Here is a 21,899-nt window from a genome sequence, read left to right on the forward strand (position 1 = left end):
CATTTTTGTTGATAGAAAGAGCTCTGGACCTTTGAGTCAGGCAGATCTGGATGGAATTCTAGCTCAGCCACTCACTAGCTGTATGTCAGTAGACAGCCAATGAATCCCTCTGAGTCTTAGTTGTCCGAAAAGTTAAATTGCTATGTACTTAAAGTACATGATGGTTGTTGTGAGAATAAAATGAAATAGGGCATGCATAAAGTCTTAGCAGAGAACTTGGAACTGGTAGTCACCTCATAAATGTAAGAAGACACTTGCTAATGTAATAAATGTGTAATACACTAGCCTCTGTGCTACCGTCCCCCCCTCAACTTAAGCTTCTTGTGAGCTGGAATCATGTCTTATACTTCCTAAAGTCATAGTAGAAACTCAATAAACGTGTCAATTTAACTGATTAGTTAAATGAGATTCACAATAGGCTCTTTTCTTAATGAGCCTTCTATTTTTTCAGTGGTGACAAACATGGCTGGTTTTCCCCCCCAAAGCTGTGTAACTATGTAGCTGTTGTAAAATATGTCTTTTAATAGCTTCATGCCTAATTTTCTGTTTCAAATATAAGTCTTCATAAAATAATAATAATTCTTAGCTGTGACCTTGGCTAAATCTTCACTAATGTATAAATAATTTTATTATTAAAAACTAAGAAAATTTAAACTGGTTATTTTAATATTTTTATTTATGTGTTATAAGAAATCATACTGATTATGTATTTGAATGGAACTCTTCATGTACATTGACACAAAGAGTTGAAGAAAAGGTTAAAATATTTTCCTTAAGATTTTTTAGTACGAATGTTCCAATGATCCTGGAATTCTCATTGCTTCAAATAAAATGATGAGGTCATTGTGAAAACATCTGAGCTGAGAGAGCAGAGTCATGCTTTTGCATCCTGTTCTGTTGAACTGCACTCTGATCTTTACCTTACCACAAAAATCGGCTATCGCACCTTCAAACTGATGGAAAGCTCACCTAAGCCACACTCTTGTGTCAAAGCTAGCTGTTTTTGGCGTCCTGGCTTCCTTGTTGTTGACTTAGAAGTTTACTTATTAGATTTTTATTGGAAAAGTTAACAAATTTTAGACTATTGGCAAATTGTCCGGTAAAATTAGGTTGATGGTGTTAACAAGAATGTTAAAGCAAATTTTGCCAGTGATAACATACTGATGGTACGGTAGGAATTGGGAACTGGTTTCTAGACCTCTTGGGGTTTCAGTGGATGCTTGAAGAAGGTGTTTGGGGTACAAGCGCTAATGGTCCACACCCATATGGGATTTTCAGTCAAGCTAGGGAGATAGACAATAAACACGTAATTATAGATAATATATGTTAAAAGAAAAGTGAATAGGAAAGGAAGCTGTAAGTAAAATAAGGAGAGGTTAACTTCAGTAGGGGAGGCCCTGCTGAGGAGTCTGAATTGAAGAAAGAGGAGGAGTCAGTCCAGGAAGGACCTGGAGAGATGATGCCTCAGGCAGAGGAGAGCAAGGCAGAGACTGTGCAGGACAAGCTTGGCACAGTCTCAGAAGCATGGCTCAGCCGGGCTGGCTGGAGGACAGGGAGGACAACACCCAGCACCAAGTTCTATTTTATTCCAAGTGCAGTGGAAAGCCGTTGAGGGGTTCGTAAACAAGGTCGGGATTGGAACTGATTTGCATTCTTAAATGATCATTCTATATTTGATGTGGCGAACATTGTAGTGGGGCCCACATGGAAGCAGGGAGACCGGTTAGGAGACAAAGCAGTAGTCCAGTGAGAGACGATGGTGGCTTCTAAGGCTGGTGGTGGCGGCCCTCAGGAAGAAAGGTGGTGTAAATCTAAAGATGCATACCTAAAAATATTCCTAGTTAGATCACTGCTTTCTTAAAATAATGAGAACTGCGTGTCTTATAGGCATCATCCTCAAAAAACACACTGACATTACAAAACAATGTCTCATTTCCATATAAATGCATAGATTTGACAGATACTTTCCATGGAATCCTCACATCTGAGCAGAAGAGAACACTCATACCAGCCATTAGCATAGGAACTCAGAGATGGTGACTGATCCTCCTGCCAAGCAAACTGCTGTTCTTCGTGATTGGCAGAGGCTGCCATGTGGGCAACAAGTTTGTCTATGTACAACTGTCTTAAAATTAGCTGGGGCATTGGGTGTGTGCAGGAGGTGTCTATTATTAAAGGTATATTGGGAAGCAATTCTCCTGTCTCAGCCTCCTGAGTAGCTGAGATTATAGGCACCCACCACCATGCCTGGGTAATTTTTTGTATTTTTAGTAGAGACAACATTTCATTGTTGACCAGGCTGGTGTCGAACTTCTGACTTCCTTTTCTTCTTATAAGAAGAGATAGCAGAGAGCTTGCTTTGTCTCTCTACCATATGAGGACACGGCAAGAAGGTGGCCATCTGCAAACCAGGAAGAGAGCCTGTACTAGAACCCAAATTGGCCAGCATCTTGATCTTGGACTTCCCAGGCTCTCGAATTGTGAGAAATACATTTCTGTTGTTTAAGCCCCCAGTCTATGGTATTTTGTAAAGATAGCACAAGCAGACTGTGAGAAGCCAAGTCCCTTCCTCTGTCTGCTTTTAACTTGCAAATGGGAGGGAGAAGAATGTTTTAGCCTTAAACCGACTTTAGAGTTTCAGTGATTATATAAATCTGAATATTTTTTCTTACTGAATTGAGATCATAACTTGTTATATTTTATTCCTAGAGAGTAACCAGAAATAGCATGGAATTGTTCGAGACGTCTTCCAGGAACTGGAGAAGAACTAGCCTGAAGAGTTAATTTAGGGTCAGTGGGGGCAGAAGATAAAGTTGCTTGATGATTGCATCCTAAGAATTGTTCTTGTTCAGCATATTGATTATAAATTAGCCTCCCAAATCAACACATCATGTTTCATACTAGAGATACTCAGATATCCTAAAGGAGATAGAGTGACTCCAAGCCCCTTAGAAATGACTGTACCTGGCAGAGCATACCAACTGGAACCAGACTGGCCCATCATGAAAACAAAGGAAAATGGAAGAGCCAGCTGGCTGGCTGCACTTTTGGAGACATTCATTATCAGATTTCTTTCCATTTCCAAATGCACAAAAGATCTCTCAAGACATAGGGGAAATTAATGTTTGTAAGTGCTCGAGTCTATGCAGACCATAGCATTTAAGTTGGAGTTGTTTAATGAATCATAGCCTAACTTCCTCTGTTGCTCATGGCTACTTTGTTGTTGTTGCTTAAAATGTCTGCCAAGCAAAGGGTTATATAACTTTTTACCTTAACATGGTAGAGCATATTTAGTAGATGATGAGTAAACTGCCTCAGCTGTGCAGCACAGAGCCCAGTTATAACCTTTGTGCAACTGGCATTTGTGTAGCTAGTCTGACAAGAAAATTTAATTTCATTACAATTACTTAAAGTCAAACAAGGAGATTCTGTTTGTTAGCCACTTCTGGTTTGGTTTCTTCAGCTATTCTGGCCTCTTTCCCAGGTGGATAATTCTCATTACTAAAATAGTGCAGCTCTAAGGCAGGCCACATGATGTTTGAATGGAGTCAAGGCAGATGGCAAACATTTTTGACCTTCTATCAACATGAAACCAGAGTAGGTTAATATCGTCTTAGTGGCAAGAAGACCACTCTGGTAAGTAAAAGAGGACCCAGATTTTGATGAAAAAAGTTAACGCTGATAAATGCAAAATATGAGGCCTCTTTTTACTTATCTTTAAATCTTTTAATTAAATGAACAAAGTGACACCATTCTTTAAAGTTTAAGAGAGCATTTCAAATGTATTTGTTTATTCAGTATTAGATTTTGAAGGCATTGACTAACATTGTCAAAATTTGGTATACCACTAAGGCAAATCAGCATTCACTTTTAAAAGTCTATTTGGAGTATAAGTTGCTCAGTTTTCATGCAAGGGTAAACGGCACCAGGTGATAGTGTACTGTGTTTTGACCCTCTCCTGTGATGCTGGTTTGCCCAGAAATGAGTAAATGCCTAGCAAATTAAAGCGGCTCATAGGTTCAAAAGCTGATCAATAAAGCTAATCAATAAAGCTAAAGATACGCACTTAGCAAAGTTGAAATAAGAAAATTGTCTGAGATGAATTCTGCACCATAAAATTCATCTATTTCAAGTGCTCAATTCAATTTTTTTTGCAGAATTGTGCAACCATTACCACCACCCAGTTTAACAACGTTTTCATTGCTTCAAAAAATTACTTCATGTCCATTTGCAGTGAATCTCTACTCCACCCTCAGCCCCAGGAACCACTAATCTAATCTCTGTCTCTATAGATTTCATATAAATGAGATACAATATGTATTCATGTGTACATCTGGCTTCTTTCAGTTAGCATAAAGTTTGGCTCTTATGAATAGTTATGCAATGAACATTTGCTTACAAGTTTTTTTGTAGATACTTGATTTTCTTTCTCTCAGATAGGTACTTTAGAGTGGAATTATTGGTTTGTATGGTGAGTTTATGTGTAACTTTTTTAGAAACTACCAAACCATTTTCCAAAGTAGCTGTACCATTTTCCATCCCCATCAGCAGTGTTCCAATTGCTTCATATTCTCCCTAACATTCCTTATTGTCTATCTTTTCTATTTTAGCCATCCTGGTGTACAAAGTAGTAACTCATTGTGGTTTTACTTTGCATTTGTCTAGTGAGCAATTACATTCAACCTCTTTTCATATGCTTGTTAAACATTTCTATGTCTTCTTCGGGGAAATATTTATTTATTTAGTCAATTTTTAAATTGTGTTGTTTGTGTTCTTGTATATTGAGTTATAAGAGTTCTTTATATGTTCTAAATTCAGGTCCTTTGTTAGATACATGATTTGCTAGTATTTTCTTTCAGTCTGTGACTTGTCTTTTTATTGACTTAGTGGGGTGTTTTGAAGTGCAAAAGTTTTTGATGGTGATGAAGTCCAATTTATCAATATTTGTATTTTATGGATTATACTTTCTTTGTGACTGACTTTTTAAAAAATAATGGTTCTATCATAAATGGGTGCATGGGAACATATGTCTCCTCTTCCTGCTTTGCTATATCCCTAAAATGGCCCAAAAGTATTCTACTAAAGAAAAATAGTGATAAGGGAGTTTTAGATAGGCACAGTCTCTAACAGATTGTTCTGAGAATGTAGAAAAATGACCTTGCTTTGAATAAAAGGGAGGAAAAAAACCCTAAAACACAGCAAGAAAGCTATTCTGAGAGAAAAGTTGCATTAAACCTAACATTGAATTAATATTAACAATTATTAACAATCTAGACAAGCAGGAAGAGAAGTGGTTAAAACTTAACGTTGTTATTGCTTGAGCTCAGGAGTTTGAGACCACCCTGAGCAACATAGTTGGATCCTGTCTCAAAGAACAGTTGGATCCTCTTTCAATAAACAAAACACATAACTTCATTGATTCTTCCTGTGGACAATAAGTGAAAAAACAGAGGCCTTCGCTGTTTAAGGGGTGGGTCAGGTCTTAACTTCAGATGGGCCAAGCGGGGGACTGGCAGTGCTTTCTTCCTTGTTATTCGCTCTTCTCTTTCCTGGCAGCACACGATGGGGCTGGTTGGTAGAGTGTAAAAGAGAGGAGAAAAAAGCCTAGCAATAGATAAAGAAAATAGCGATGTGAATAAGTTGGAGTCAGAAAACCCAGGCTTATATCCCAGCAATAGCCCAGCTAGCGAAATTCCGTCAGGACCGTGATCTCACAGTTCCTCTTCAAGGTGGCAATGAGGTTGGGGGAGCTGCTTGTGAATGTGCCTGCTGCACTGTAGGAACCCAGAGGTCTCTACCATAAAGATCCAGAAAAGTTCTGGGCCAAAGCACCTCTAGGTGGGGCAAGAGTGTGCTAGCATGAGGTCCCAGATTAGAGATTAAAACCACCATTCACGGCAAAAGTCAGCATTTCCTCTGAAAACCTGACTAGACGCTAAGAGAAAGAATCCCAGGCTCATCAGTCATCTAACATGGGGAGTGGAATACAGGAAAAGCTCTCTAAGAGAGAGAAACCCTATAGATTTCTGTTTTTATCTTAAGTTATTAGAGGTGTGGGGGACCTTAAAGAATAACTGAAAGATAAATGATACCAGAGAACAAAGGAGAGCAGAAGAGTTTAGTTGAAATCTAAGCACTATCATTAAAAAGAGAGAAAAGCATGAAGAATTTTTCTTATCAGCCAATTGAAGACATTGGTTTAGATAACCTCTGAGACTACTTCTTGTTTATGATTCCACCGCAAGGAAGAACTCTTCATAGAAGTAAGACTTTACTTGCCAGAAGGAGCATTTCCAGAAGAAATTTTAAGGTGGTTGATAACATGGAGTTGCCCAAAAAATTTCCTTAAGAGGGAAAGTATTTTGAATGAAGTAAGAAAGCAAGTTTCCTGCCTTAACACACATGCCAGTACTTAAAAATTCACATGTGGGCTGGGCTCTATGGTTCACTTCTAATCCCAGCACTTTGGGAGGTCAAGGAGGGAGGATCACCCAAGGTCAGGGGTTTGAGACCAGCCTGGCCAACATGGTGAAACCCCATCTCTACTAAAAATGCAAAAATTAGCTGGGTGTGGTAATGTGAGCCTGTAATCCCAGCTACTCGGGAGGCTGAGGCAGGAGAATTGCTTGAACCTGGAAGGTGGAGGTTGCAGTGAGCTGAGATCGCTCCACTGCACTCCAGCCTGGGCAACAAAGAGTGAAACCTTGTCTCAAAAAAAAAAAAAAAAAATGTGGCCAGGCGTGGTGGCTCACAGCTGTAATCCAAGCACTTTGGAGGCCAAGGCGGGTGGATCACCTGAGGTTGGGAGTTCAACACCAGCCTGACCAACATGGTGAAACCCTGTCTTATTAAAAAAAAAAAAAAAATGTGAAAAATGCTGAGGACAAGTTTTAATTCTGCAGATAGAATCTCCTTTAGCTAGGAATCCAGAAAAAGCTGATAATTTGGAATGTGATACTGGGGATGGGTAGCTTTCAGATTACAATGTTAGACATAGTAATTAAATTTGGTAAGACCTGGAAATTTGCAAATAGATCTGGACCTACACCTGGGCTAGGAGAAATCCTGCTAACCACATATATCACAATTAAATAGATTGTCATGGAAAAGAATATTTTCAGAGATTGGAAATCTCCCCCTCATTCTCTGGGCTTGCTAATCTAGTTGTTAGTTGCCAGCTTAGACTCAGCAAGCAGACTTATTTGTGGCATATAAAATGGCTGTGACTGAGTTTTAAATTATATGCTTTGATAGTTGAATACAATGTTGTATAAAAACTACTAAAGTAACTCTGACATTCCCACTCTCGCCAAGTATTTTCTGTTCTTCCTCTCCACTGGTGACTGAACTGCTCTTGGCCCTGGGAGGCTTATCCTCTGTGGATCCCATCAATCTGAGCTTTTGCTCTCTGGCTTCCTGTGGGTCCCTGATGAATACCACCACACCTTAGTGTTAGGCATTAGAAGAAAAAACCCTGATTCCATTTATCAACCTCAGGAGAATGAGAATGGAAGTTCTGGTTAGGATGTGTGTGTGTGGTGTGTTTTGTATGAAAGTGTATTGCTGTAAATAACATTTGTGCCTCCTCAAGGCCAAACTTAAGGGAAAGAAGGAAGGAGGAAATAGATAAATGAACCCCAATTCTAGGCAATGACTCCCCTGTCAGAGAGCTCCTTGTGTTATGGATGCAAGGCTCTTTGCCTTCAGCGTGTGTAAAATAGTAAGAGCTTTATTGTATATCTTGGTAATCCATACTAACTGCAAAAAGTCCACATAATAGTGAGTTATACAGTATTTCTACAAAGTAAAAACGACTTATAATTCCATTAGCCAAAGCTGACACTTGACAGTATGTCCTTTGAGACTTTCTCTTTTCTCCATTTATTTATTTGCATGTGTATACGTGTGTGTTTAATTACTAGAGCAACTTGGGCTGATTTGAAAAGAATCCTGAATATATCAAATTGTAGAGAGAAAAAAATTGAGTCAGATTTTCATTTTTGAATCGGAAGTTTGTAAAGGGGCATCAAAGTTACTTAAATATTTTTTTATTTCATAATAACCTAAACTTTCTCCATACTCAGCCTTCGAAGCCTGATACTCGCAGAATATGGTTATACATTCACAGCCTGAAAATAAGTCCAGGGACACTGGCTTGGCACAATTCCCTGAAACTCCCCTAGCTTCAGTCTCCCACTAGCTCTGTTCCCCTCTTCTTTTCAATGAGTAACTATTTATTGATGAAAAATTTAATAACCATAATCTTAGAGGAGTTTTAAAAAGCATTAGGTAAGGCTGGGTGCGGTTGCTCACACCTGTAATCCTAGCACTTTGGGAGGCTGAGGAGGGCGGATCACAAGGTCAAGAGATGGAGACCAGCCTGGCCAACATAGTGAAATACCATCTCTACTAAAAATACAAAAAATTATCTGGGTGTGGTAGTGCATGCTGGTAATTCCAGCTACTTGGGAAGCTGAGACAGGAGAATCGCTTGAACCCAGGAGGCAGAGGTTGCAATGAGCCAAGATCATGCCTCTGCACTCCAGTCTGGTGACAGAGCAAGATTCCATCTCAAGAAAAAAAAAAGCATTAGGTAGAATTTATTTTCTTCTGAATAACTTAAAGGTGTTTTTAAGGAAAAGAAAGGGCTGGGCATGGTGTCTCACACCTGTAATCTTAGCACTTTGGGAGGCCAAGATAGGTGCATCTGTGAGTTCAGGAGTTCAAGACCAGCTTGGACAATATGGTGAGACCCTGGTCTCTACACACACACAAAAAAAGAAAAAACAAAATTAGTCGGGTGTGGTGGCACGTGCCTGTAGTCCCAGGTACCCTGGAAGCTGAGGTGGGAGGATCACCTGAGCAGAGAGAAGTTGCGGCTGCCAGTGAGCCATGATCACGCTACAGCCCTTCAGCCTGGGCAACAGAGTGATGCTCTATTTCAAATAAACAAATACAGAAAAGAAAGATTTTTCATTGCAAAAATAATGTTATTGTTATAAAAATTTCAAGTAACAGAAAAATAAATATAAAATGAAGTGCAAAAACATGCCATTCCCCTATCAATTCTTACCTAAAACCATCCAATTCCCATACCTCAGAAATAACCACTGATTAACCATATTTTTATAAAATCTGAATAAACAGGACAAATTTTCTTCAGATGTTTTTAAGGTATGTAAACCAAAAATTATCTGAGACAGCTCTCAATCAATTTAGAAGTTTATTTTGCCAAGGTTAAGGGCACTCCCAGAAGAAAAACAAACCCAGAATCACAGAAACTGTCGGTGGTCTGTGCCTTTCTCCAAAGATGAATTTGGGGGCTTCGCTATTTAAATGGGAAAAGCAGGCTGGAGAGGAAAAAGGGAGGATATGCTAATCCACATGTTGCAAGAGAAAAGGCGCGGGTAGGGGAACAGTCAACTGTGTATTCCTCTGGTGCTCAGAAAATCAGCACCGTCCATAAGATAGGATGAAGGCAGAGTAGCTACCTGTGGAGATATTTAACATGTTACCTACAGCCATCTGCTTAGGAAGAGAGGAAAGGCAGTTTCTTGCATGACTCAGCTTTCAGCTTCATTTTTTGCCTTTGACATAGTGAACTGGGGTCCTGATTTTTTTTTTCTTCCTTTCACAGATAGAAAATGAAGGTTGGAGAAAAAGAATTAGCTTTTGTCTTGCCCATTTTAAATTGGCAGAAAGGAATCATACCTACATACAATGGATTCAATGCTAGAAATATGTTTACAGAATGGGTAGCAAAAAGAATGAGAAGTTTTTTCTGTTTTTTGTTTGTTTGTTTGTTTTTTAATTCCGAGAGAAAAATGTACCCATAGAGAGGAATTCAACTTGGGGGGAAACTAAGAAAAAATTCAGTATTACCAAGTTTTAAGAATTGAAACTTCCAGGGAGAAGTAGAGACAGAATGTGGTTCACACACCATGGGAATGTGAAGGGAGGGCTTCAGCCAGAGGGTGACAAGTGTCCCCCATGGCTGGCAGTGGCCTTGATTGCTGGGTGCTGAACATTAAGCCCTCAAGCATGACCCATTTAGTGGAGAGACAAAGGAATGGTGGGATGGACTGAAACCCACTGGTAATATGAAAATATGAAGCAGACAATAGAAGGCATGATATGAGAAAAGGGACATGAATGACTCCAATGGTACATTGTCTTTTTTTGATAAAGAAGATGATGATATTTTGAGGGTCTGGCTAAGAAGATGAGAACCATTGATGTTTACTAAGTGCCATCATCTGTGAAATTGCTTCTGTTTTAGTTTATGGTTATAACTGTTTGCAGAACCTTCTAACAATTACAACCAGCCTTCTTAGAATTTATTTTTTTTCTTTCAAAAATAGCCATTGTATTTTTGAAGATCTTTGTGTTGTGATTAAAGTCCTAAAGGCACTGTACATGAGAAAATAAGATCCTACATAAGCTTTTAAAGGATAAATTTGGAGTTTGAGCCCATTTAGGAAAGAGAGAAAAATCCTCCTTAAGGGGAAGTGGGAAGAAAAATGAGGAACAAAACTGTAAAAGAGGTAGACTGGAGATGTTTATGTTCACTAACTGTTATCGGTTTCTGAGTGTGGTGTGAAAAAAAGTTAATAGATGATGATTGACTAGGAAGTGGTAAATGGAGAGAAAAGATGCATTCTTCAAAATGGGGTTAAGCTATTTTTGTTATTATTGTTGTTAGGCAGTTATTCATTGAACTAGGTTTTCATATTTTGATTTTTAAAGTATAGGAATTATGAAGATAAAGTAAATGATATTTGGGAAAATATAATGCTTGCTTTGTCATTTTAAAACTTCTTTTGTAGCACTTTTCCCACTAGAATATGTTGCATTGTTAAGTTGAAATCTGATTAAAATCTGCTGAAAAATCCACAACCAGTATTTTCTCTAGTTATCTGTGGGATAACAATTATGGAATAACTAGAAAAAATACTGGTTGGGTGCTCAACTGTTGAGCAGCAAAGACTTAGAAGGGAAGAATTCAGAGCAAGCGTTTTTTCAAGTGGGCAGATGTAAGGCAAAGTAGCAGAGAGGATGCCTAATGTAAAGTAGTGGGAAATAAGGTGGCAAAACAAGCCGTTTGTGCCTCCAGTCCTCAGGAGTGGTTTGTACTCAGATTATCAGAATAGCAAAGTTGGAACTACCCTGTTCAAAACCACATACTTATTTACTACCTGCTAAAAGATGAAAAGGCCTACTTACATTTCAGTCTGTTGACTATCAAGAGCCCCTGTTAGGACTGTGATTCTTTTGATTGCAAGGAACGGTGTGGTCACACGCTAATGCAGGAAAAGGACTCAGGCTGAAAACCCAGGGGAATCTGATCGCTAGGATGTGGGGAGGGTGAGAACCAGAGCAGCCATGGGCTCTGGCTAAATCTTCTCCTCTGTCCTCTTGCTCTCTCCTTTCTTTCACTCCCGTTTCCTTCCCACCCTCCCTTCCCTCTTCTCTCCTTTCTTGGCGACTCTCCTTTCCTCTGTCTACTCAGCTGGTCCAAAATGGCTTCCTCTGGTTATCCCACCTTGTCTCCCTCTTTTCCTTGAATTTACATAGGCTGCGTCGTCACTCTGGACTGTTCTCCCTCTTCTTACCCTGACTAGGTCCTGTCTATTCGTTCAGAGTGTCCTCAGGTACTGCCTCTCCCAGGTAGCTTCTGTTGATCCCCTAAGGCTGAGATAAGTGTCCCACCTGTGAGATCCCAGGATCACAGTTGCTAACCATGCCATCTTGGGTATTTCCACTCTGTATCGAATGGCCTGACCGCTTGTCCCTTCCCACACTGCACCATGAGGCCCTTGAAGGCAGGGATGAAACCCCCTTGCAAAAATTATAACAGTGAGAAAACTATGACAGTGAAAGAGATCTATCTAACCAACCTCCATCTTGCCTTTAACATCCAAACTGCCCGTGGTCATTCTTGGCTTGGGCCAAGTTAATTTTGGGAGAAATTTAGTTTACAGCTTAAATGATAACTGCCCTTCCCCAAACTAAAGTGCCTTTGCAAAATTAATGGAAGACTACCAGGTTGGAGAATGAGAGGAGCCTGAATTCTGCTAAGATATAGGCATAAAAGATTACCAGCAATTATTCTGGAGGTCACAAGGTTAGCAACTTCCCCTAATTATTCCTGCAGATAACATCACAATTATAGAACCTAAGATTGGCCTTTCGAGATGTCTTTTCAGGCTTTTGCATTTCTGCAAATGTCTCCACCTGGACCCATAACTTTTAACTTAACTGGTCCTATAGCCCCCATCCAGAAGTGGACTCAGTGTGCAAGGACTGTTTTTCACACTCCTATGATTGCATCCCCAAACAATCAGCAGCACCAGTTCCCCTGCCGACCAAATTATCCTTTTAAAACCCTAGCCTCTGAATTTTTGGAGAAACTGATTTGAGTAATAAAACTCTTGCCTCTCAGTCAGCTAGCTCTGTGCGAATTAAACTATTTCTCTATTGCAATTCCCCTGTCTTGCAAATTGGCTTTATCTGGGCAGCAGGCAAGGAGAACCTGTTGGGCAGTTACAGGAAGTATTTCTTGTTTTTCCAGAACTTTATACAGAGTATGAAAGTATCTATGAATGGTATGCCCTAGGGTTGTGCAGTGGCCCCCTGATCAGAAGCTCATTGGACATTTATTGAATGAATGAATGAATGAATGAGTGAATAAATAAATCTATCACTCACATTTCTAAATTACACAGAAATTGTATTGTCACAATGCCTATTCTTCTGTATTTGTCTTCCTCATTATGGTATGCATCAGATTTACTTATTCTAGAGTTTAATTTCAGAATTCTATACCGCAGACCAGGCATGGTGGCTCATTCCTGTAATCCCAGCACTTTGGGAGGTCGAGGCAGGTAAATTGCTGGAGTCCAAGAGTTTAAGACCAGCCTGGGCAACATGGCAAGACCCCATCTCCACACAAAAAATACAAAAAACTAGCCTGGTATGGTGGCATACACCTGTAGTCCCAGCCAGGAAGCTGAGGTGGGAGAATCATTTGAGCTTGGTAGGTGGAGTTTACCATGAGCCAAGATTGTGTTACCACACCCCAGCCTTGGCAACACAGCAAGACCCTGTCTCAAAAATAAAAATTATTTTTAAAAAAGAATTCTATAGTGCAAATTAGTACAGGTCTAGCAGTAAGTAAAATTGGACTAACACCAATAAAGAAGGACCTTGACTTATTTCTTGTCTTGGATTCCTTGATTGAGAATTTCAGTAGCTGATGTATCTCAGCTGGCTAAGAAATAGCCTACTTTCAGGGAAATGGCTCAAGATGAGTGGTTTTGTTAATATCCAGGAGACAAGCTCTGCTTTAGATGTCAAATGACTGAACTACTTGGTATTCCTCCTAAAAACTTTCACCCTCAACTGGAGAAATTCATTATGTAAAGAAAATGTGTTCATGTTCTCATCAGGCTTATAAACTCTTGCTTTGCATCTTCAGCTAGACTTGAGAAATTGATTCTAATGTTGCTGATTTGATTTCACCATGGTCTGTGAACACCACAAATTCACCATGTCCACAATACGAAAATGATCTATTTCACAGTTACTGCTTCATTCAAGAGTTCATTACTACGCACTTCAATCCAGGCTCATACTCACCTGTAAAAGGAGGGTGAAGAGGTGGTTTTGACCCCTGAAGTATTTTGCAGTCTAGCATAGGCAAACCTATTCAAGGTCTTTGCCAGTAGCACCAGATCTGACTCTGAGTTCAGGTGTCACATTCCCAGTGGGGCTTATTATGAATTCTTGGGATACCAACATCAAGAAAAATCATCCTCCATCTCCAGTAAGTAGAGGAGAATAAGCTCCGTTTCTTTTTTTTTTTGAGACGGAGTTTTGCTCTTGTTACCCAGGCTGGAGTGCAATAGCGTGATCTCGGCTCACCGCAACCTCCGCCTCCTGGGTTCAAGCAATTCTCCTGCCTCAGCCTCCTGAGTAGCTGGGACTACAGGCATGTGCCACCATGCCCAGCTTATTTTTGTATTTTTTAGTAGAGATGGGGTTTCACCTTGTTGACCAGGATGGTCTCGATCTCTTGATCTTGTGATCCACCCGCCTCGGCCTCCCAAAGTGCTGGGATTATAGGCATGAGCCACCGCGCCCGGCAGCTCCATTTCTTTGATGAGAAAGTGGAATTTCCCTCCCAGAGCTCATGGGGAAATTTTTGGCTTACATGATTTTGCTACCATACCCACAATGGTCTGAGTGTCCTTAAGTATAAGAATCCCATTTCCAGTTGCTGAACTCTCATGCCATGTTGGGGATTAATTTCTCACTTGGCTGGTTTCAGTGCCCTTGTCCATAGTTATGTTCCTCTCAAATATCTTTTATTTAAAATAAATAAGTACAAAAACTTCTCCATGGAATCCTGAGGGGCATTCCTTACACATGTGCTCATGGGGAATTTCCAAGAAGCTAATATGGTTCTAGGATGGGAAGGTCAGAGAAAGAATCAAATCAGTCTTGATTAAAAATGGCCACTTAAAACAGTGAGCATCTGTCATAGGTAACTACATGGAATTGTGAATTTATAAGAGGAAGCCATGTGATGTCCGATAAATATTTTTTGCTAATTTCAACCCCAGGTTTTGATTTCTGGAACAATATTTTGGATTAGGCATGAGCTGAAAAGAACTAGCTTGCAAGTAAATCATTTCCTTTTGCAGTATAAATAACCTAATGGGTAGTTTGTTGGCTGGTGGCCATCCCCACTTGTAAAGGTCCAAGCCAAGATTTGTTCTTTCCTGGGTTAAGATTTTCCCAGAGCCACATTTAGGAACAACCGCATCCTTCCCTTATTAAGGCTCGAGCTATAAAAGAAGGAATGGAAAAGGTGGAAGCTTGTCTGTCAGCAGGGTCACTAAATATTCCATTCCAAAAAGCCAGCTGGCACTTGATCAGCCATTCAGAGTTGAAAGGCCGCAAGACACCTGGATCAGGTGCATCCTTTAGTAAGTTAACTGTACAGGAGCCACAGAATCAGACCCTGTCATATTAGAACTAACCAATCAGCCTCCCAGATTCCCATGCAACTCATTCATCGGACATCAGGTGGCGCCAACGGTGATCATCTAGGCAAAAATATCTCCTATTTTCCTGTCTCTGATGCCTAAAATATCACCATTAAAAATTTTTATCTTCATATAGAAGAGCTGAATTCACAAGCCAGCGGTCTGGGATCTAGCTCTGTTGTGTGGCAAGTCATTTAACTTCTTCGAGTCTCAGTTTCTCATCTATAAGATCTGATTAATAATGCCATCTTTTAGGTTGCTGTGAGGATTAAATTAGATATTTTTTGGTTTCAAACTTGGTGCATATGAAAATTATGTTGAATGTTTGTTAAAAATGTGTATTCTCAAGTTTCCTTCAGAAGATAAAGTATATTGGCTTATTTTGTAAATGTAAAGAGTTGCATTTATGTAAGTAATTGCTCATATCATCCTGGGAATTCCTGAATGAGTTAACACTTCAAGTGGTAACCAGCCCACTGTATATCAAGAAAGGGATTGAGGTTAAAGAAACTGATGTTCATTGAATATCTAACGTGCTCTAGGCCATTACACACATTATTTAATTATATGAGGTAGGTATTCCCATTTTACAGATGAAGAAATTGAGGCTGACAGAAGTTAAGGTTCTTGCTCAGCATCACATGGCTAACAAATGATGGGGTCTGTCTGTGAATCTGACTTCACTTCCCTCCAACTTCAAGATCTTTCCATTATACTAGAATTAATTCATTGATTAGATCCTTTCTAAGTGAGCAAAATAAAACCCACACTTTTAGAAGAGGAAAGAGAAAGATGAGTAAGACGTTCTCAAAGTGCGATTCCCAGGCCAGAAGTTTTAGCATCCCCTGGGAACTTGTTAGAAATGCAAATTCTTGGTCCCCTCTCCAGACCTTCTATATCAGAAAGTCTGGAAGCGGGACCCAGATACATGAGTTTTAACAAGCCCTCCAGGTGACTTGACTCACACTCCCATCTGACAACTGTTGCTACAGACGTGAGGCAGAGTGTGAGTGTCAGTGAGTTGTGGGGGCAGGTCTGGGAAGGATGGAGGCTCAGGGCAGCATGAGGCAGGAGGCACCATGAGAATGAGGAGGGTGATCGAAGGCAGAGGATGGCAGTCTCCGAGCATACACCTTTGCTTCTGCTCTGGCTCTGTTGTTCTCAGGCTAGTCTCACTGTGAGGCTCCAGGCAGGATGGGGCCCACATCCTCCATGCCAAGGAATGGCATGGTCCCAGGAGAGAGTCTTCTATAGAATGAAGAATCTGTTAAACATTGGAACTAGTCATTCATTAATTTCAGTGACTGAAGATTTAGGGCAAGCACAACAAGAAAAGTCCAATCAAATATCAGAATGATCTCACAATGGAAACAGGAAAATGGGCACTAAAAAAGGTTTCCCTTTTCTTTACATTTTTGCCTTGCCTCTCTTCCCCCACCACCTACCCAGAAAATATTATCTAGCCATCAGAACTATCTTGCAGTCTTTCAAATTCAAGAATTCTGCCCTCAAAAGTTTATGAAGATTAAAAAAATGTGAATGTGGACCTCAATAACCTCAATAACAGGCAAAAGGCTTAAAAGAGTATTTAAAAATAAATATCCATTGTTTGAGCCCAACAGTTTGAGACCAGCCTGGACAGCATAGTGAGACCCCATCACTAAAATAAATAAATAAATAAATGAATAAATGAATAAATATCCTTGGGAATGAAATAACAAAAATGTAGTTTTTGAATTGATTAGGTCATGAATGTAAATGTAATTAACCACAAGCATATGCAACGAATAGGCAAGAGACTTTAGCAAATTACTAAATGTGAAGAAATTGATTCTTTCATTTCATTTTTTAACATTTAAAAACTGTAGTTTTTGACAAACAATTACATTCACATTGTTCAAAATTTTCAAAGGTTCAAAAAGGCACACATGGAAAGTCTTCCTCTTACCCCTAACCCTCGATCACCCTGCTCCCTCCCCAAAGGCTACCAAGGCTATCAGTTTATCATAAATCTTTCTAGACATGGTCTACACATTTAAACATTTTTACATGAGTTTCAGCACACTATACAGTCTTCTGCACCTCACTTAAAAAAAAACTAATATCTTTCAAACCACTAAAAATAAGATATTTCACACAAAAATATGGGCCAGAATTATCAGTGTGCCTTCCAAAAGAGTATTCCCAGAATGAAAGAGTATTCTCATATGACTTGCTCCTCTGTGAAGTAATGCTGACTTTCTAAGCTTCACTCTATCTGATTCTGCCATCTAATAGTGGTTTTTGCTGTTAAAGAGAAGCAGTAGGTGAGCTGATACCTCTGGTAAATACACTTTGGCTGAGTGGCCAGATAAGATGGGGTGCTCTGTACCAGTATCAGGTCTTGACATTTGCGGTCCAGAAACACCCCTTTTTGTCACCAAGAGCTGTTCCAACTCAGTGAGGCTCTCAGAGGAAATTTATAAATGCCTGCCCAGTTTAAACAAGACTCAAGAGTCAAGTGGACTCTCCTTGGCTGATAAGTCCCCTCTCTCTTCTAGATAAGCCTGTAGAGGAAACCAAATTACTATCTAAAAGGTACTTGGTAAAAGTAGAGTCAAAGCTAGAGGCATAATTGGTGGTGTTAACAGCGTTTGTTGCTATATCTTTTGGTAAGAAGACTCTTACGTGTATGGTTATTATTTATGCTGATTATGGGCCAAGCACAGTACTCCTGTTATTGCATTCAATTCTCACACAATGATGTAAGGCAAGTTGTCTTATCTACATGTTACAATTGAAGAAACTGAGGCTAAGAATGGTGAAACAGCTTTCCCAAGTTCACACAAAACTCATAACTATCATCTCCACTCCCTCTTTATGATTTTCAGGAAAATCCGTCAAAGTATGCCTTCATACAGTTTAAAAATCCTTGGAGGTGGGGGTGGGGGATCATAGTTCTCTTGATTACATCCCAGTCCTGATGAGGCACATTCAGCTCTCGAGACACTATCCATACATACATCCAGCATCACTGTGGCTCGCTGGGTGCTAGAGATGCAGGATGAAGAGGCTCCCACCTAGGGTCCTGGTCTAGCCATGAAGAAAGACAGGTAAGTTGATATTTACAATGTAGGATGTTTCATAGAGAGAAGGTGTATCAGACATTATCTGAGGGCTAGAAAATGGTTATAATAGCTAACATTTATTAAGAACTTGACGCAAAACAGAAACTGCTCTTAATTTTTGACACTTATTTAATTTTCCCAACAATCCCCTGAGAGAGGGATTATTATTATGACATTTCACTAGTGAGAAAACAGTCTTGGAGAGGTTATGTAACTGGTCCCAACGGCACACAGTTAGTGTGAGCTAAGCCCTTCCAGTATGTGTTTTTCTTAGTTCAGTTCAGAGGACAACATGTCTGAGATTCATGGCACCTTTTCATGACTCTTAAGAGCTAACTGTGTCATCACAATTAATAAAGTTTGATGATATGATAGCTAACATAGTTTCTGCGGAGAAAGAATAAAGTAGGAAGGTATCCAAGGAAACCTTACTTTTTTTGACAATGTACTCAGCTCATCCTTGAAGGACAGAATGGGGGCAAGAGAGTTGACTTGATATTGATATAGACATAGGTTATTTTCAAAATTGATAACTCATTCAATTTAGGATGTCATGCTGTCGTGCCTGAATTAGCTTTCCTTCTCCCACAGTGGCCAGCTATCCTTTCCACTGGGAAAAGCCATGTTTTGTGGTTAACCATAGACTATATCCCCCAATCACCCAGGCTGCTCTTCATTGTGCAATAGCGGTCAAAAAGGAAACTGGTATGGGTGACTCAACTCAACCCATCACTGCCACTAGAAAAGATAACCCAAAACCAGAACTTACTGGCTCTGATTTCCTGGTGTCATTTATCCAAAGAGCAGTATCATCTCATTGATCTTAAAGGAGTTCCCTCTAGAGAGGGGATTTCACCAAAATGCATAAATAAGCAGGATGAGCAAGCATCTATATTCCACATGGTTGGGACCTGTCGGGAAAGGGAACCTGGGAGGCATTTCAGAAATGCCTTGAGCTGGAATGGAGTATGGAGAACTGGAAAGGGAAGACAGGAATGGTTTATTCTAGGGGAAAGTTTAAGATCTGTTCTCAGAGAATGGACTAAGAGTTAGGAGTTAGAGAAGGCTTCTTGGAGAAGTTGACACTTTCATTTCTCCTTTTCTGAGAACTGGCCCTCACTCACATAAATAGACCGCAAACTGCTACATCTGAATCCCATGAAACTATTCTTTCTTAAGCATAACTGATTGGTTCAGGCGACCCCTGAGCCAAATGGAACCAATTAGATTTGTCTCTGAGGAATTTGGAGGTTTGAAGTGAGTGGTTTCAGGAGTCCATGTGGTCGAGGGAGGTTAATGGCCTGGAATTGACACTGATGCTGATGATTGGATCTGCCCTGGGCCCAGTCCTCTCTCAGGCTGGCTGTTCGGATTCTCCATTGAGTTCTTTCTTTCTTTCTTTACTTACTTACTTATTTACTTATGTTTAAGTTATGGATGGTTGGTTTCTGTAATTTGGGACTAGAAGAACCTTATCTAAGACAGTGAGAAAGCTGGAAAATGTCACTTCAGTCTTCAATGACATATTTTCAGCACTGATTGAAGAAAACTAATTTATTTTTTCCTTTTTTTTGAGACAGAGTCTCACTCTGTCACCCAGGCTGGAGTGCAATGGTGCGATCTCGGCTCACTGCAACCTCCGCCTCCTGGGTTAAAGCAATTCTCCTGCCTCAGCCTCCTCCTGAGTAGCTGGGATTACAGGTGCCTGCCACCACACCAAGCTAATTTTTGTATGTTTAGTAGAGATGGGGTTTCACCATGTTGGTCAGGCTGGTCTCAAACTCCTGACTTTGTGATCTGTCCACTTTGGTTTTCCAAAGTGCTAGGATTAAAGGCGTGAGCCACCGCGCCTGGCCAGAAAACTAATTTCTTCTAAGTAAGATTGGCAGGTCAATTCTCTTGAAATTAAGTCTCCACTGAAGTCTGAGACTACTTGAAAGCAGAAACCAAGAAAAGTGGTTTCTCTCTCTCTCTCTTTCCTTCTTAAATCATTTAAATTATATCTCAGGAAACAAGATTAAGGTCTGTGACTGACTCCAGCCAGGGGTGGCCCAGAAGCCTACCTCTGGGTAGGCTAAGATTTCCAGAACACACTACTGGCTGCTAAATCAGGCTTATTGCATCAGAATACCTACAGTGAGGCCCAGTAGACTGTATTGCAGCATTGTAAACAAGCTTCTCATTAAGTTTTGTGTTATTATTTAGATAGATTTTATATATGTGTGGGTGTATATATGCATATATATTTAACAGCAATGTTGGAGTAAATTCCAATTCTTCTAAAACATTTATTAATTATTAGCTTACTATACTAGTTTCCCAGTGTTGCCTAAACAAGCTAACATACACTAGGTGGCTTGAACGTACAGAAATGTATACTTTCACAGTTCTGGAGGCTGGAAGTCTGAAATCCAGGTGTTGGCAGGCACATGCTCCCTCTGAGGGCTCTATGGAGAATCCTTCCTTGTCCCTTCTAGTTTCTGGTGTTTGCCAGCAGCCCGAGCATTCTTTGTCTTGCAGCTGCATCACTTCAATCTCTGCCTCCATTGTCATGTGTTGTTCTCCCTGTGTGTCTGTGTCCCTATGTCTCTCAGTCATTGGATTAAGTGGATTAAGGTCCACTCTAATCCAGTATGACCTCATCTAAGGTTGATTATGTCTGCAAAGACACTATTTCCAAATAAGGTCACATTCACAGGCATGGGAATTAAGACCTGAACACTTCTTTTTGGGGGAACACAATTTAACCCACAGCACTTCCTGTGGAACATTTATGCTTATTTCTATTTTTTTTCCAAATGATAATGCTGCAATATTTTACATAAATCTTTGATGTCACCCCCTCCATTTCTCTATGATAGATTACTGGAAAGGATGATAAGTCAGATAGAGTAACAATTCAAGTCTAACCAGGAAAACAGAAAACTCCTTTTGAATTTTTATAGCAGTGGGGAATTAATGCAAAAAAAAAAAAGAAAAGAAAAAGAAAGATTACACAGGTGCTAGAAGTGGCTGCAGAGCCAACAGGGAAGGCGAGGCAACCCAGAGTTTAGGAGTGAAGCCACTACCTTTCCTGTGAGCATCAGGATTCATGGGCATCAGATGGGATCTAGAATCATGACAAGCCTGGTGGCCAAGAGTTGGATCCTCAGCAGTGACTTTCAGAGGTGCTACCTGAGGTAGAGCGTAGTGACCCACCGTCTCCTTCCCTCCCATCTCCCAGCTCCATACCAGTGTCTCCATGGCACTGTAATAAATAATATTTTCCCCTAATTTCAAAGGCAATATATACTACTGTGGGAAATTTGGAAATTAGAGAAGCAACCAGAAAAACATTAAAGTCCCCTTACCACTCAGAGGCAATGACTATTAACATATATCTGTGTATATATATTTCTTTGATGAAGTTATAGTATTCTATACATGCTATTTGGTAGACTCACTTTTAGTCTTAACAATATGTTGAGAAAATAATAAAACATTTTTAATATTAAATTGTTTGATAGCATTCTACAATATGGGTATATTATTATTTTAACCTGTCTCCTGTTATTAAACTTTCTGGTTGTTTAGAATCTTAAAAATAAAGATGATAATTTCAGATGGTGATAAATGATGTGAAAAAAAAAGCCATGATATTTTTGGGAAAACGAGACTACTGTAGACCCAGCAGTCAGGGAAGGTCAAGAAGGGTAACATCTGAAACTCGAGCCTGGCGGGAGCATGCCTGAGGATCGGTGCT

The 21,899-nt window shown here is 39.9% G+C and overlaps 1 long non-coding RNA gene across 1 annotated transcript in view; it reads left to right on the plus strand.

Annotated features, from left to right (window-relative positions):
- Positions 1 to 3,548: 3,548 nt before the first annotated feature.
- LOC135274874 (uncharacterized) overlaps positions 3,549 to 21,899 on the plus strand; it is a 128,566-nt gene continuing 110,215 nt past the window's right edge. The window contains exon 1 of the long non-coding RNA XR_010342599.1: positions 3,549 to 3,636. This is a non-coding gene — a long non-coding RNA (uncharacterized LOC135274874). The remainder of the gene's footprint in view (positions 3,637 to 21,899) is intronic.

The sequence above is a fragment of the Aotus nancymaae genome, unplaced genomic scaffold, assembly GCF_030222135.1.
Source record: "Aotus nancymaae isolate 86718 unplaced genomic scaffold, 86718_ANA_hifiasm-v0.15.2.pri h1tg000014l, whole genome shotgun sequence".
NCBI lineage: Eukaryota > Metazoa > Chordata > Mammalia > Primates > Aotidae > Aotus > Aotus nancymaae.